The 13,754-nt window shown below is 45.7% G+C and overlaps 1 protein-coding gene across 3 annotated transcripts in view; it reads right to left on the bottom strand.

The window, feature by feature from the left end:
* Positions 1-9,208, bottom strand: part of SEMA5B (semaphorin 5B) — a 216,500-nt gene extending 207,292 nt beyond the window's left edge. For 2 of the 3 annotated variants that reach the window (XM_017740237.1, XM_017740238.1), the window contains exon 1: positions 9,133-9,208. The gene's annotated coding sequence lies outside the window, so the exon portion shown is untranslated. The remainder of the gene's footprint in view (positions 1-9,132) is intronic. The other variant, XM_008638244.2, reaches the window with a different exon arrangement.
* Between the last annotated feature and the right edge of the window lie 4,546 nt (positions 9,209-13,754).

Raw genomic sequence — 13,754 nt, 5'->3', positions numbered from 1 at the left:
GGGGGGGCGGGTCTTCACCATCACCAAAAGAACAGAAGCACAAGAAAAGAGCAGATGGGAGAGGATGAAAAGAGGAAAAGGAAGTATTTCAGAGAAGTGAGTTTATAGCTGCTGTTTCTCCAGCATTTCACAGGTTCAGATTGAGCACGTACACTGAGGAAGGAGAAGAGGTTTCTACAGCCAACAGCGAAGGCTGTGGTACTTTCCCAGAGGTTTCTACTACTCTGAAGCTGAGTCCCAGGAAATGTTCCATAATAGACTTTTAGGCATGACAGTGATGAGAGATTCCTTGTAAGAGCACCAGTTTTGCCAACATTAGAGGAAAAGGACCCATTTTAATGGGTCTCAGCATGTTTGACCTGCCTAGTCTTGTAGTGAGGGTAGGGACAGAGCCCACACAGCCCACAAAGACAAAGACAGAGAGCATTCACTACAGATGCCTGTTCATGGAGCTGTATCAGTGAGTAACTGACAGAACCTGTTGGTGCAGAAAGTTCCCCAACAGGAGCTACAATGATGAGAAAATCTATATTCCTCATATTCTCCTTGGACAACCTCGTAATGACTGCACAGGGCACAAACTCCTCTTACTCTCCTCACGTGACAATCCAGGTGGGTCACGCTGAGCTCTCACGGAGAAGGTGGCAATCAAGCAGAACAAAACAACATCCAGCCTGGTTGGACTGTATCCCCAAGCAGTCTCAGTGGTAATCAGGCCTTTTATTCCGTTGTGCATGATGACCCATCAGGAGAAACCATCATTGTCAATGCTCAATTTTAACCCAAATCTTGCACTGGCCGGTCATTTCTTTAAAGCGCTGGTTTCTATAGTTACGCAAAAATGAGTGCTGTTCCTGGCTCCTACGGAAATGAGACCAAACGTGCAGTTTGACTTTCTCTTCTTCCTACTAACTTGGGAACTCACAGACCAGCTTTAATCAAGAGCAGAGAAGAGTGGAGGCTTCCGGGATAAGTAAGTTCTTACAAATTTCATGAACACAAGCTCTGGAAAGGACATAGCTTCAGGAAAGGCTGAAAGGTGAACTGAGGCTAAGGAAGACACAGCTCTGCCTGGCTACAGAAGCAAAACAAACAAACAAAAATCAGCCAAATTAATTGCAGAGGAATTACCTTTCCCGAACATAAGGTTTAAAAAACATTTGTTTCTAAGGATCATTGAATTAATAATCATGAAAACCATTGATTTTTCCAAAAGTTATTTTATTTCCCATCATTAATTCATCTTCTTTGAACTGCTAAAGAGATGTGCATGGGAATGGCAAACTGAAAGTGTCCTACCTGTGCCACATCAAGATGATGCTATCTCAAGGCACTACAGCACCCTTTGTTCCCTCACTAAATCTGCCCCGGGGGTAAGTCCAACATACCAATGGGATTTAGCCAAAACTGCCACTGCAGACCACAGCAGAGATAAGGCTGGCATTTCTGGTATTGCCTTAACTAGGGTGGTTTAAGATGCCAGTATTTCATGCTTCCTGAGCAGGTCTACCATTCAGCTCCCATTTACATTGTCACTGATGGAGGGGGCACCCACAGAGAATTAGAGCTCTGAAAATATCTCCATGCAGACAAGGCCAAAGAGGCCTCCTCCTCATGGTGATTTACTTCACTGCAGCAATGAAAATTCCTGTCTGGAACCAAGTGCCTGACTGCAAACTTACCACAGCTCCACGGCTAGCAGAGTCAAAAGGTCACAGCATTTATTTGTTGCTCTTCCAAGATCACTTTCCCATGAACTAGATGGATTCTCAAATGCCTTCTATTGCACAGAAGACTGTGATTAATCTAAGTCTTGGTTCAATTTGGGACTAGCAGTGTTTTCTTCAAAAAACTCTGTATTAAATTCACTCCTTGGATTCTTAGCAATCTTAAAACTGGACAATTCGTTTTAAACTAGAACATATAAAGGTCGTCTTTTGCTCAGCAAATATAATGACTGCAGAAAATAAATTGCTCTAATTCTTAATGTAATTCTTTGCCCAGCAGAGGAAGAATTCCACATTCAGGGTCTTCAGCTGCTCTCTTTTTCCCCTCTCTGTGTTAAATGCAGGGAAGAAGTCTGTTCTGCTCCCAGTCCTGCTACCCACCCTGTGTGCTGTTGCATGTAAAACTCAAATTTCATGTGTGTTTTCTCAGCTAATAAAAGTGCTCCTCTGTCTCTGAAGTATGGTATTATTTAATTTTTATGTAATATAATAGAACATGATTTTATACAATCTCTCATAACTTCCTCTTCTTCATAAAGCTGCAGTTCCTGGAGCCATGTTGTTACACAAAATTCCCATTACACCAAAAGAAAAAAAGAAAAGAAAAAAAAGAAGCTTTTAGCGCTCAGGGTAAGAAAGAGGAGATTTCAAAGGTGAAAATACTGTAGGTTCAAAAAACAGACGAGCCCTAGCAAATCCTGTTACAGCAGTTTAAGACAAGACATCACCATCCCCAGATGTTTGCCTCAACCATTTGCTAGAGGTTTCCATTGCTTGAAGCAACGGGCAGAGCAGAACATGTGTCTGCACTTAAGCACAACAGCTTAGAGCCAGAGATCTCGGTGCATGGCCATCAGCCTCACTTTTGAGCTAAAGGAGGGGGTTTTGCACAGAGCTGGAGGCAGCACAGGCTTATCTGTCCTTCTGCCTATTCTGCCATGAAACAGGGGCCCTGACAGACAGGGCTGGGCAGACAGTGGGGCCACGTCTCTGGCCCCAGGTTCATCCCCCTCCTTTAGTACCCCAGCATTTCACTCAAGCTGTTTTGGAAACAGCAATGCTAATGCTGCCAGGTCAGGTTGGCTTCCCTGTTCAGTCACTCTGTAACCCCAGCTCTGCAATGTCCTCTGTAATCCCACCCTGGTCTTGCAACATCCCTCTTCCAAATCTCCTGACATCCCCTCATGACAGACTCTGTCCCACACCCCCAGCCAGGACATGGCTTTCTCCCTGTACAGCCTTGCATGCAGAGCTGAACGCTGCCCTTGCCAAGCTGACAGCCAAGCCCAGTCAGCCACCATGGCACTAAGGCGACTGCTTCTCCATGGAGGCATTGATTTGGCTCCCTGTCCTCCACCCAACTGTAGCATTTTCATTTGCCAGTCACAGGAATGCTTCTTGTCCCTTTCCAGGAGAGTATCTGTGCATCAGGAACCATCAACAGCAGTGATCCAGTGATCCAATTGCTCTGCAAAAGGAGCTTGGGGATACAGATGTTGGCTACACATAACCTGGCCACAGTTTAAACTCATGACCTTGGGGGTTTACTCCCCCCAAATACAACACTTAATTCTGAGATTGCCTTTCCACCCCAAACACTCATCAAAACATTAATAAGGCATGAGGCCTTTTAAGCTAAAATGGGCACATTCCCACTGGGAAAACAGCCATCCCAGAAGTCTCAAGCCTGGCAGGAAACTGGTTTTCCAAGAGCCTGGAGTTATGTGGGACAAGCTAAATGATGCTACTCAACAACTGTTTCCCAGAGAAATACAGCAAGGGCCATGACAAGGCCAACAAAGACTAAAAATACCCCAGAGTTTAGCCCACGCTCTACATATTGTTTCATTTAACGTGCCATAATTGATGCCTTCTGTCCACACAGAGCGACGTATGAAGTGCAACACCATCACACAACTGGGAACAGCGATGCCTAAGAGACTCAAAGACAAGGGGATAGTGGTGCTGTTCAGTACAGAAGACACCAGAGTCTCAGGGATAAGAGCAAATCGAGGGGAATGCCTCAGAAGGAAAAAATCTCCTCACAGGGTAATGGGAAGCTGGAGTAAAAATTCAGCAGTTTAGGTGGATCCCAGCAATTTGGTACGTGTAGCTGCCTTCAACATTTAAATTTCTCTGAGTTATGTCTACAAATTGTACTTATCTGAGACTGCAAAGCATCTGTTTAAAGCAGGCTCTAATTTGAGACATTTTTCCCTTTGATAATATGACGGCATCAAATTCCAAAGTGCTAAAAACCAGACAAAAATCAAGAGCTGAGATGCTGCAAGATGTGACATTTTTCATGTAACAGCAAGCCAGTCTGACACTCTCATGGATCCCAGCATGCTGTTACTACGTGAAGCTCTAATGCCATTGATAATAGTTAAAGGATGGCAGTTATGTTTCAGGAGTTAAAAATAATTTAAAAACCTTGAAGTGTCTTTAAACAAATGTTACTGAAACCTCTCCTTGTGGTCCTTGAATTCTCATGGGGTAGACACTATACCCTTCATGTAACCCCTGGCTGCTGATTAATGAAACTTGGCAAAGGGTAGCAAAGCCATGCCAAAGGCAGCACAAAATCCCAAGTTTCTTCAGATCCCAGGGGTGAAAATGCACAGACAACAACAGCACCCCCCAATCATTTCCTGACTTCACTTAGCCAGAAGTTTGAGATAAGAGTGCTCAAATAGGCAGTGCTTTTCCCTCGGTGTTCCTGACAATGGCTCCACATTCAAAGCAATCACAGCCATCTCCTGTGTACAATTACAGCCTTTTACAGTCTCACCTTGTCTAACTCCCCACCACAGACCACGGGTCTAGTCAGACACTACGTGCATTTGCAGTGAGTTTTCATCTAGTTGCCTGAATCTCTGGCTCCTGTAGGAACTCTGCTGTCTGCAAAGTTAACAGGCATGAAAAAGTTGGATACAATTCTCAGGTAAGCTAAAACTGAGCTTTTTGGATCATTAGTGTTCATAGCACCTAATCATGCTACTGCCAGAATAACTAACCCTTTATGTTCTGTAGGTACTGGCCTGAGCTGCAAAGGTTGAGCAACCAGACTGGCTGTGTGTTTGTGTTCTAAATCACATCTCAGTTTTTCTGCTTTATTTATGACTAAAAAATGATAATCCACATGCTATGTGATCAGATAATCTGTACTCTGGTTTGCTCGCTCTGCAGCAAGATTCAAAAGACAATATTCAGCAAGCAGCAGCATCCCAGCTTCTTGTGTACAAACCAGCAGCTTGGGACCACTGGTGCACATATAGGTCAGAGCAACACACTGCAGTAACGATCAGATATAGCCAAGGTGACCTAAGGCAGGCTAGCCCAAGTCCCAGGTCTCGTATAGAGCAAGAAGGAATGCCTGTTCAGCCACAGCACTGCAGCACTCAAGATACCCCCAACATACGCCGTGCAGCAGGGAAGAGAGAAGAGCATTGTCGGGGAGGGAGCGTAACTCACTGCCTGCAGCCAAGGGCAGAGCCAGCCCTGGTTTGCTGCTGCACTGTGGTGGTGTTGCCAGAGATGCAAAGCCAGGAAAACCCATCGAGACAAGTTTGCAACCAGTCTGACAAGTCAGCGCTAAAAATGACCCATACAGATTTCCCACCCCGTGCAAAGCCACTATTCTTCAGATCAACAATGGGGTGTGAGGGCAAATGGCTTGCTATACATTAGAGCAATTAACTTTTATGCTGTTTGGCCATTTGCAGACAGAAATCCTTTCAAGCAGGGATCTTGGATGCAAGTAATTGATTTTTTTTAGTCAACTAAGGGACATTTCACAAAATGTATCCTATGTGTCATATATCATAATATGTACCAGGTCATCATAAATCCATGCTTCTCCCAAAGCTGCACCTCAGTCCTACTGCTCAAAGTTTGTCAGCTGTCCATGCCTAGCAGTTTCCATTGCATGTGGTAGATGGTAGGTGGTGTGCATGCACTGAGGCAGCAGAAAACCTGTTGAAGACATTCCAACAACACGTCTGGGGACAGCAGTGCAAAAATCCCAATCCCAGTTCGGCTTTTGATTTCCTCCTGTGACCCTGGTTAAGCATCTGTGTGCCAGCTTTCCTATCTGTGCAAGACCCCAGTTCCTGGGGTTCCTGCAAAGATTACCTTCTGTAAGGCTCTTAGGAGAATTAAAATAAAGTATTTGCCTTGTGGTTGCACAGCTGTCCATGTGGAAGAGTCCTGGGCTTCTCAACAGAAATGCAACCAACAGCATCTGCAGCACTGCAACCGTGTTCTACAGAAAGGACTGAAACCTGTATTTAAAGAGAAGAATGGGAATAATTTTTAGCCAGCACCTAGGATGCTGCTGCTGAACTTTACAGGATGATTTAAGAATACTCAAAACTCCACTGTCCTGTATAAGAGTGAGACTGGGGAAGCTAAAAAAGAATACTAGGATGACAAAATGCGGAGAGAAAGTATCAGACAGGGACTATAAAAGAAATGCAAAATGTTAAATATCTAGGGAAGGCAGGGCAAAATAGGAAACAATATCCCAGGTATGAAAATCAGAAAAAGCCAGGCTATAAGAAATCCTTATATATCAGTGAGTGAGCAGTAGCTCCTCTGGGAAGAGGTCGGAAAGAATTAATTGAAAAGTGAAGTGGGAAAAGGTAATGAAGAAAGCACTGGTGTGATGCTTATAGACTGCTCAGAAAAGTCACGGTGAAAATGCTAATGAAGTGCACATTGTTAATTACCACTGAGCAAGACCCCCATCATGTCAAGGTGCAGGATCACAGAGCCTGAGCAGATGGGTTTGCTGACCATCCCATCACAAGCCATGGGTGAACACCAGAGAATTCACAGGGGCTCAGAGAGTAGGTGATGACAAAAGTTTGGGGCTGTGTGATGCAGAGAGAAAGAGGGATCTGTACATCCTCTTTTCTCCCCATGGAGCTACACACTGTCCTTGCTACACCAGCTCCATGGGCTACCAATGCACCAGGCTGAAAAGCAGCAGCACAGATCCAGGCGCCACATCCAGACCCACCATTTCTTGGTTGTCACACTATCAGCACATGGGCACGGCAGGAAGCTGGCCACACAGTACCACACAGACCCAGCTCCATGTGGCCAGATGTCAGGAAACATTGATCATTCAGATGGCTGGATCACAATATATGGCACTGATGGAGTACCTGTGATTACAAACGCACTTTGTGAGTATGAATGCAACCTCTGTCACTAGGAGACAAATTAATATTTGTCCTCATTATACGGGAAGGAACTGAGACACAGAAAGGTTACATGATTTGTTCTACGCAGCAAAAGTGAACAGCAGAGCAAGGAGGATGATGACTGGCAAACAGTCGCCAAATTTCCTCCACACTCCCTGGTTTTCCTGTGCTCCTGGCTGTGACAGACTGCAGTACATTTGTACTGGCAGCTATGGGGAGAAAGTACAAAACAGAGCTGGGACTGGGCATTCATACTGGTAAGAAGTCTATCCAGCTTTGTGATGGCAAACTGTAGATAAAGAGAGGTAAAAGCTTTTGCAAAATGCTACCCACTTCAGAGCCAATCCCTGGATATTAGGAGCTGGGAGAAGACATTCACAAAGAACCATTTATTCATGCAGACACCCCACAGAGCAGCCAATTTTTACCAGTGTCAGACCCGGCAGATGCACAGCTTGAGTAGGAATCCAAATCTGGGCAGATTTTCCTAAAATTCCCACCAAAATCAGAAAAGAGACAGAAGTGCAGAGTGGACTTGTTACTGATACATATGAAGAGAGAACTTGAAACAATTCAGTTCCTGGCTGACATATCCTGCTTAGGGGCTATTTTCAAACCAGCAAGAAAAAGAGAATAAAAATATTTCCTCCACGGATCTGGACTTCTTTCCCTTCCTGTAATACTTTTGCTTTGCTTGCCAGATTGGAAACTGCTTCTGGCCAAAATGTCCCCACCAGGAACAGAAGAGAAAATGAGCTGTCTGCTAATAGATATCACCTAATAACAGAGAACAGAGTTATTTCACTTGCAGTCCATGCTGGTATCTCTGAAGGTGAATTCATAAACCCTAAGTACTGGCTTGAACTTCTGACATCTTCACTGCTGAGCATCAGCCTCGCTGTGGGCTAACACTGGGTGCCTCATTCACCCTGGTCTTGTACCCTGTGAATTCACTAAGCCTGTGGTGCCCACAGGCAGCTTCTGGGCTGCACACTCAGATCTATTTCAAACACAGCCCCCAGGCTGAGCTGGTTACAATGCCAGCAGTGCAGCAGGTATGAGCATAAGTCACTGCTGCAGGTGAAGTGAGCTGATTGTCATTCATTTCTCACCCTGAAACCCCTTTGCATGCCCAGTCCAGCCTTGTCCCGCAGCAGAATGGTCGCACCTTTGCAGATCTTGTCTCTTCTCCCATCTCTGAATTAGGCTCAGTTCCCCCTCCAGCTCCCCAAGGCATGCCATACGTATTTCATGGCCTTCAGCCACACGGAGAATTTAGACTGCCCAGAACTTGTAGGGTCAGGAATCTTGGCCATCTCTATGTTCAGCTAATGAAAAGGAAAGGAGCAACATTAGGTCTGGAGACAGCTGCACTGCTCTGGAAGGGAACTACTCAGAAGTACAGCTGCTGCTTCCCCACATGACAGTGGCAGCAGGCAGGGACCTGCAGCCCCCTCAGGCTGCCCATTTTGATCTGCTGACACTCCATACCTTTTTTGAATTAGTATAAATTACTGCAGAAAGCAAGCAGCAAAAGAAGATCCCACCTCAAGAAATAATAAAGATTTCGATGAAAGAAGGTTGCAAATATGTCAGGCTGCATATTAGGGGACAGAGAAGCACACACAGGTGGCTACTACATTAAAAGTTGGCATTTGCAAACTCAGGGCCACTGAGTTTACTTTGTTGCTGTCTCTTCTCTTCCCCTCCCACACTGGATGGGAGGGCCTGACAACCTATAAAATCCAAATGCCAAGAAACAGCAGTTTTGTAATAATTTGTGCAAGTCAGGCTTATAGTGCTGGACAGGAGGAACTCCCAGAGCACCTGAGAAGCAAAAACATCTCAACCCTCACATCTAGAAGCAAGCTCCAGAAAATTCATAGAAATTTCCTCTGCTGAAAACCAGCCCTCAGTACCAGGATCCCACAGGGCAGCTGCTCCAGCCTCCAGCCCTCCTTGTGGTCCCCCACAAAAAGGAAGGAATCCTCAGGGAAATACCAGTGGGCCAGCTCAGAGTGTGGAGGCAGCCCCGTGAAAATCAGCAGGGAAGGAGCTCTGCAGCTGCTGGTGGGGTTTTGCTCACCATGGTTCCCAGGGCAGAAGGAGAAGCTGTGGGAAGCACAACCCCAAGGGCTGGCTGGGAAGGAAAGTTCCCTGATGGTTAATGTGTCTCTAAGCAAGAAAAAACTCACCTCCTTCCATGGAGTAAAGGTGAAATGTGGGTTCCACACAGCCCCACATGGCAGTGAGAATGCTGCCTCAGCATGGACACTTGGACCTCTCTTCCAAGCATATGAAAACTATTGTGCCTTATCGGCTCTCCTCTGCTGGAAACCTCCCGCAATCCCATGCTGGGGACTTAGAAAGAGGTCAGGGAGGGAGAATTTTACATGCTGAATCATTCCCAGACAAATCGTTTCCTTATTATACATGGCAGCCTCCCACGGACAGACTGCCAGAGGGCTCTCTGAAATCGTATTAGGTGCCTTTCCCTCGCTTCTCTTTATCCCCCCTGTCATCCTTCTCTCACTTGAAACGCTGTAGCTTGCAGTCCCACTGGAGAGGGTCTGGGGGTCATGAGTACACAAACAGTCCAAGGGGCCCAAGGAAGGGAACAGCACAAGGGCCTGCTGTAAACTGCTCCAGGCTCAGCAACTCCCGCACGGGGCTCACGCTCCCAGCTCACGCTCCCAGCCATTTTCGGGACTCGCAGCCAGATGTCAGGATCCGGCAAGCCTGGCGGCAGAGCTGCCCTTCAGGCCCACAAGGCCTTTGTTCTGGCACGCTGCTGATCACGCCTGCAGGTCAGGTGTGCGCACTCTTACCACGTCTACCCACACCCTGGACTCTCTGGATGCAGACCAGGAGCCACAGAATCTGTATTTCAGAGAGCATCAAAAGGGAGTTTGTTAATAAGTCCTGAGGAGGCACTTAGCTCTGTGTCATGCCAAGGCTCTGGTTGCAGCCTCCGGGCTGGAGCTGACTTGCACCCAGCCAGCCAGAAGTGTGGAGAGAAGGGGGTAATTCCCCCAACCAAACTGCACCACCCTGCGTGGGGGATGGCTTGTTCTGGGAGGCGCAGGGCTGCAAGGGCTGCGTGCCCGTGCCTCCTGTGCTGTGGCTGCATGAGAGGGGAGGACGGGCAGTGAAGGAGCACAGCTGCGGCTCCAAGGCCCTCCGTGAGGCCTGGGGAGAACAACAAGATACTGAAGTCAGTACAGTGTCTTGACAGCATTACAGCAGCATTATTGTGCACAGCTGGGGGTAAATTATTCCTTATGTAACTTTTGTTTAACATAGCAACTTCCCTTGTAAATCACGCTGCTCAGGCCCCAGTCACTGCAGGGACGTTGCCAATCGAGGCTGTGACAGAAGTAATGCCAGATCCGAATCAAACAAACCCTTCTGAGGTTACTCAAAACGCGCTCAAGAGCTTTTCAGCAGGGCTGGGTCTGCAGGCTCACAACACATGCTTGGGTCACTTCTGGTTTGTTACTCAGATTCCCCTGCAAAGGAGGGCTGGGGCTGTCCCACAGAAATACAAGCTTGCCATTTATTCCTGCAGAACTGAATAGAGGTTCTCATGCTGCCTCTCCACTCAAATACTTTGGAGCCACAAGAATCATTAGCATGTCAGGGAAAACAGAAATCTTCTCTACACACTCAGAGTTTCCTAAAAATTGTATCATCAAACCTGGCCAGTGGCCATCTCTTTCTGTTGTTATTTGTTTTCTCCTACCCTCTGTGCTCTGCTTTATCTTGGGGAGCAGCTGCCCCACAGAGCTCTCTTCTGTTTCAGGAGTGTTCAGCAGTGAGTTACTGACAAGTGACCTAGCACCACCAGGCCATTTAAAATGCAGCCACAGGGATTTGTGGCAAACTGTTTCAGGTTCCAGCTTGGAAGTCACTTGGAAGTGTCACTGTAAGAACTCTGTCTCTTGGTGTCGTTTCCAGCATGAGGCTGACCTTCAAATGGTGTCTGTCCTACAGAGTTACAAATCCCATTTTAGCCTCTAGGTTCCTCTGAACCTTAACAGATGTGCTGTGAGCCTCAGGTAAGTAAAGCAAGTCCTAGGCCTGGGAAATGAAACAAAAACTGCAAGTAGAATTTTATTGCTTAGAAACAGCTCTGGAATCTGGACCCACAGGAATTTGCCCAGCATACACATAGTTTCTCCTATCAGCAGAGCATCTCGCTATCCCTTGTGGCTGACGTGGCACTTCAGTGTCACAGTGTCCGTGTGTCCAGCACACTCAACACAGAGACATTCAGCACAACTGTGAGAGCTCTCCCCAGAGAGGCATTTCTGCAGGCACCCATGAGGCACAGTTCTCCCAAATCTGGCAAGCACCAGCTCTCCACCCTCTGATTCCATCTGTCCAAGGCCTGGGTTTTTGTTCTATTTTTCCTACAGCCCATGGAGGCCTACTGTCCCATTACTGCATAACACAAAAGAAAGGGAGACCACAATTGCCCCAAGCAGCTCATATGCAAGACAAGAAAGAAGAGGCTGGGGAAGGATTATCCCTATCACTGCAGTACTCAAAGGACATGGAGATTAACCATCTTGCTGAGGGTTACACAAGCAGTCTGTGGCAAAGGCAAGAATTAAACCAGAATCCTCCAAGTCCTGTGCTAGTGCCCTTACCACAGGCCTTTCCTCTCTGCCTCTAATGGAGTGTCTTCAGCTTTTAAGGGCAAAGCAGGGAAAGTGGCAGTACTGCTTTGTTCCCTTCCTGCAGCACAAGCAGAAGATGAGAGTTACAGCACAGACAGGTGGGACTGAAAACAGAGCACTTGGAGCAGCAGTGTCAAGTGAGTAAACTGTTTTGACAATTAATGATGTGCTACAGCCAGAGACCTCCTTTCCTCCAGCTGCAAGCTGCTTCCAGCTCTTGAAGAGTTTGGATCACTTCCCCATTCCCTTTCTGTAGCATATCTGGCAGAGTTATGGAGATGTGGACATTTGAGCAACCAGAGCTGATTTACCTTCACTTGCTTTGCTTCTCACCAGTGCCTGCATCCCCTCAGAACATCTGCTTTGTGTTTTATAGAAGTTTTAATGGGGAGCAGTGCTGAATGCGTATTAACTGACTCTTTCTTTGAGTTCCACAGTCAGGTTCCAACACTATTTTTTACTTCTAACTGGACAACAACTGCTGAGACTCTGCAAGTGTTTTGAGAGCGCCCACACAATCTTTTTCCTCTCTGTTTCCTCCTTGAGCAGTGGGACAGAAAGAAGAAGATTAATTTGACCTTCCTAAATTGTGAGGCTATGGTGACTTGTGACTACATCTCTCCTTCAGCAGAATGGGCCAGCCATATTTTTAAAATCAGTCTTGAAACATCAAATTAAGAAAATCAAGTCATATAATCAGAGCAGAGACTGACCTATGCATCCCTGAGTAATTTTTGCCAGGGAGATATTTCAGCTGACCACTATTCACTCTCTCTGCTGACAGAATTAAGCTGCCATATCTGGATGTTTCTCAAATATAAACCTCACATCAAAATGACATGAACAAGCCAACTTTAATAGTCTGGAAATGAAACAGTTTCTATGATTTCTGATTTGATTTCCATCCTGAAATATAGATAAAGGTGACTGGTGATAGACCAGTGCAGGCTTGGCACAGGGCGATCATAATGTTCATTCTCAGAATCCTGAAAGTTGTGTTTAATAAAAATAAATAAGCCAATTTCTCTGTGAAGTGGTAAAGAAACAAAGCAACTGGCACCCAGCATTCCCTGCCCAGCCTCAGACTGCCTTTCTACAGAAAATAGGTTGTTTCCAAACAAAACCACTTTCCAAGCCTGCCACAACAGCCCTGCTTCATGCTTTAAAAAATTTCTGTGTGCATTCAAGCCTCCTTATGCACTTTGGTGGAAATCCTATACTCTCCATGATATAGACTGAACTTGAAGCCAATCAAGTTTTCAAACTTTGTTTTGAGATCCCCGCTTCATACAATACCAGGGCTCCAGGCAAGAGCTCCCCCACCAAGTGTAAGCCTGCCAGATCTAAGGCTGGTTATCACCCTTTAAACAAGCCCAAGCACAGCAGAAACGACAAGCTTTGATACAAAACCAGGGAAACAATCAAGACAGTGAACATCTGAAATGCTATCAGAGTCATCAGTACAGTTTTTCATATGTCACTATGTCATTACATCACAGTTTGGTGGACAGGAGATGGGTCGATGACCAAGTCTAATCCCAGTCCTAACATTCTCTCTTTGGACTGAATTCAATCTTCGTTTAATGAGCTGCAGTTTTAATGATTTACTTCCAAGTACGCCAAGTCTCTGTTTGGTTTTTTATGTGGCTTGATGCATATGTTAAATAGGATCATAATATTTACTTACCTCACCAAAGTGGTGGGAGATTTAATGCACCAACTTGCATTTTAATGCAATACAAAAAGATAATGTCTGAAGTCATTTCAGGCACTATCCCGAACCCCCCCATTCTGTTTTTAAGGCTAAAAAAAATCATATATTTTTGTGATGTTCTTTCTATTTTGTTCTGCACAAAAAGGTAATGAACTAAAGGTAAAAGCATTAGAATCCAAACAGCCCCAATATTCAGTACTGCAAATTCACAGCAAAAGCAGGCTGGAGGGAAAGTAGCTAATTTACTTTTCTTGTTGTTTTGTGATTCAAGCAACTTAATAAAGAAAAAAAGGAATTAAGACTTCATCAGTCACAACTTTGACCAGAAAAAGAAGAGAAAAAGAAATCCATGGAATTTTCCTTTCCTTATTCTATGAGGAGCACTTATTACAGCACTCAGGTAGGGTTTTTAAGATAGGAA

This window comes from Corvus brachyrhynchos, unplaced genomic scaffold, assembly GCF_000691975.1.
Source record: "Corvus brachyrhynchos isolate BGI_N302 unplaced genomic scaffold, ASM69197v1 scaffold126, whole genome shotgun sequence".
Taxonomy (NCBI): domain Eukaryota; kingdom Metazoa; phylum Chordata; class Aves; order Passeriformes; family Corvidae; genus Corvus; species Corvus brachyrhynchos.
Note: the sequence above shows the minus strand (reverse complement) of the source record. Positions and strands in the feature narration are given on the sequence as shown.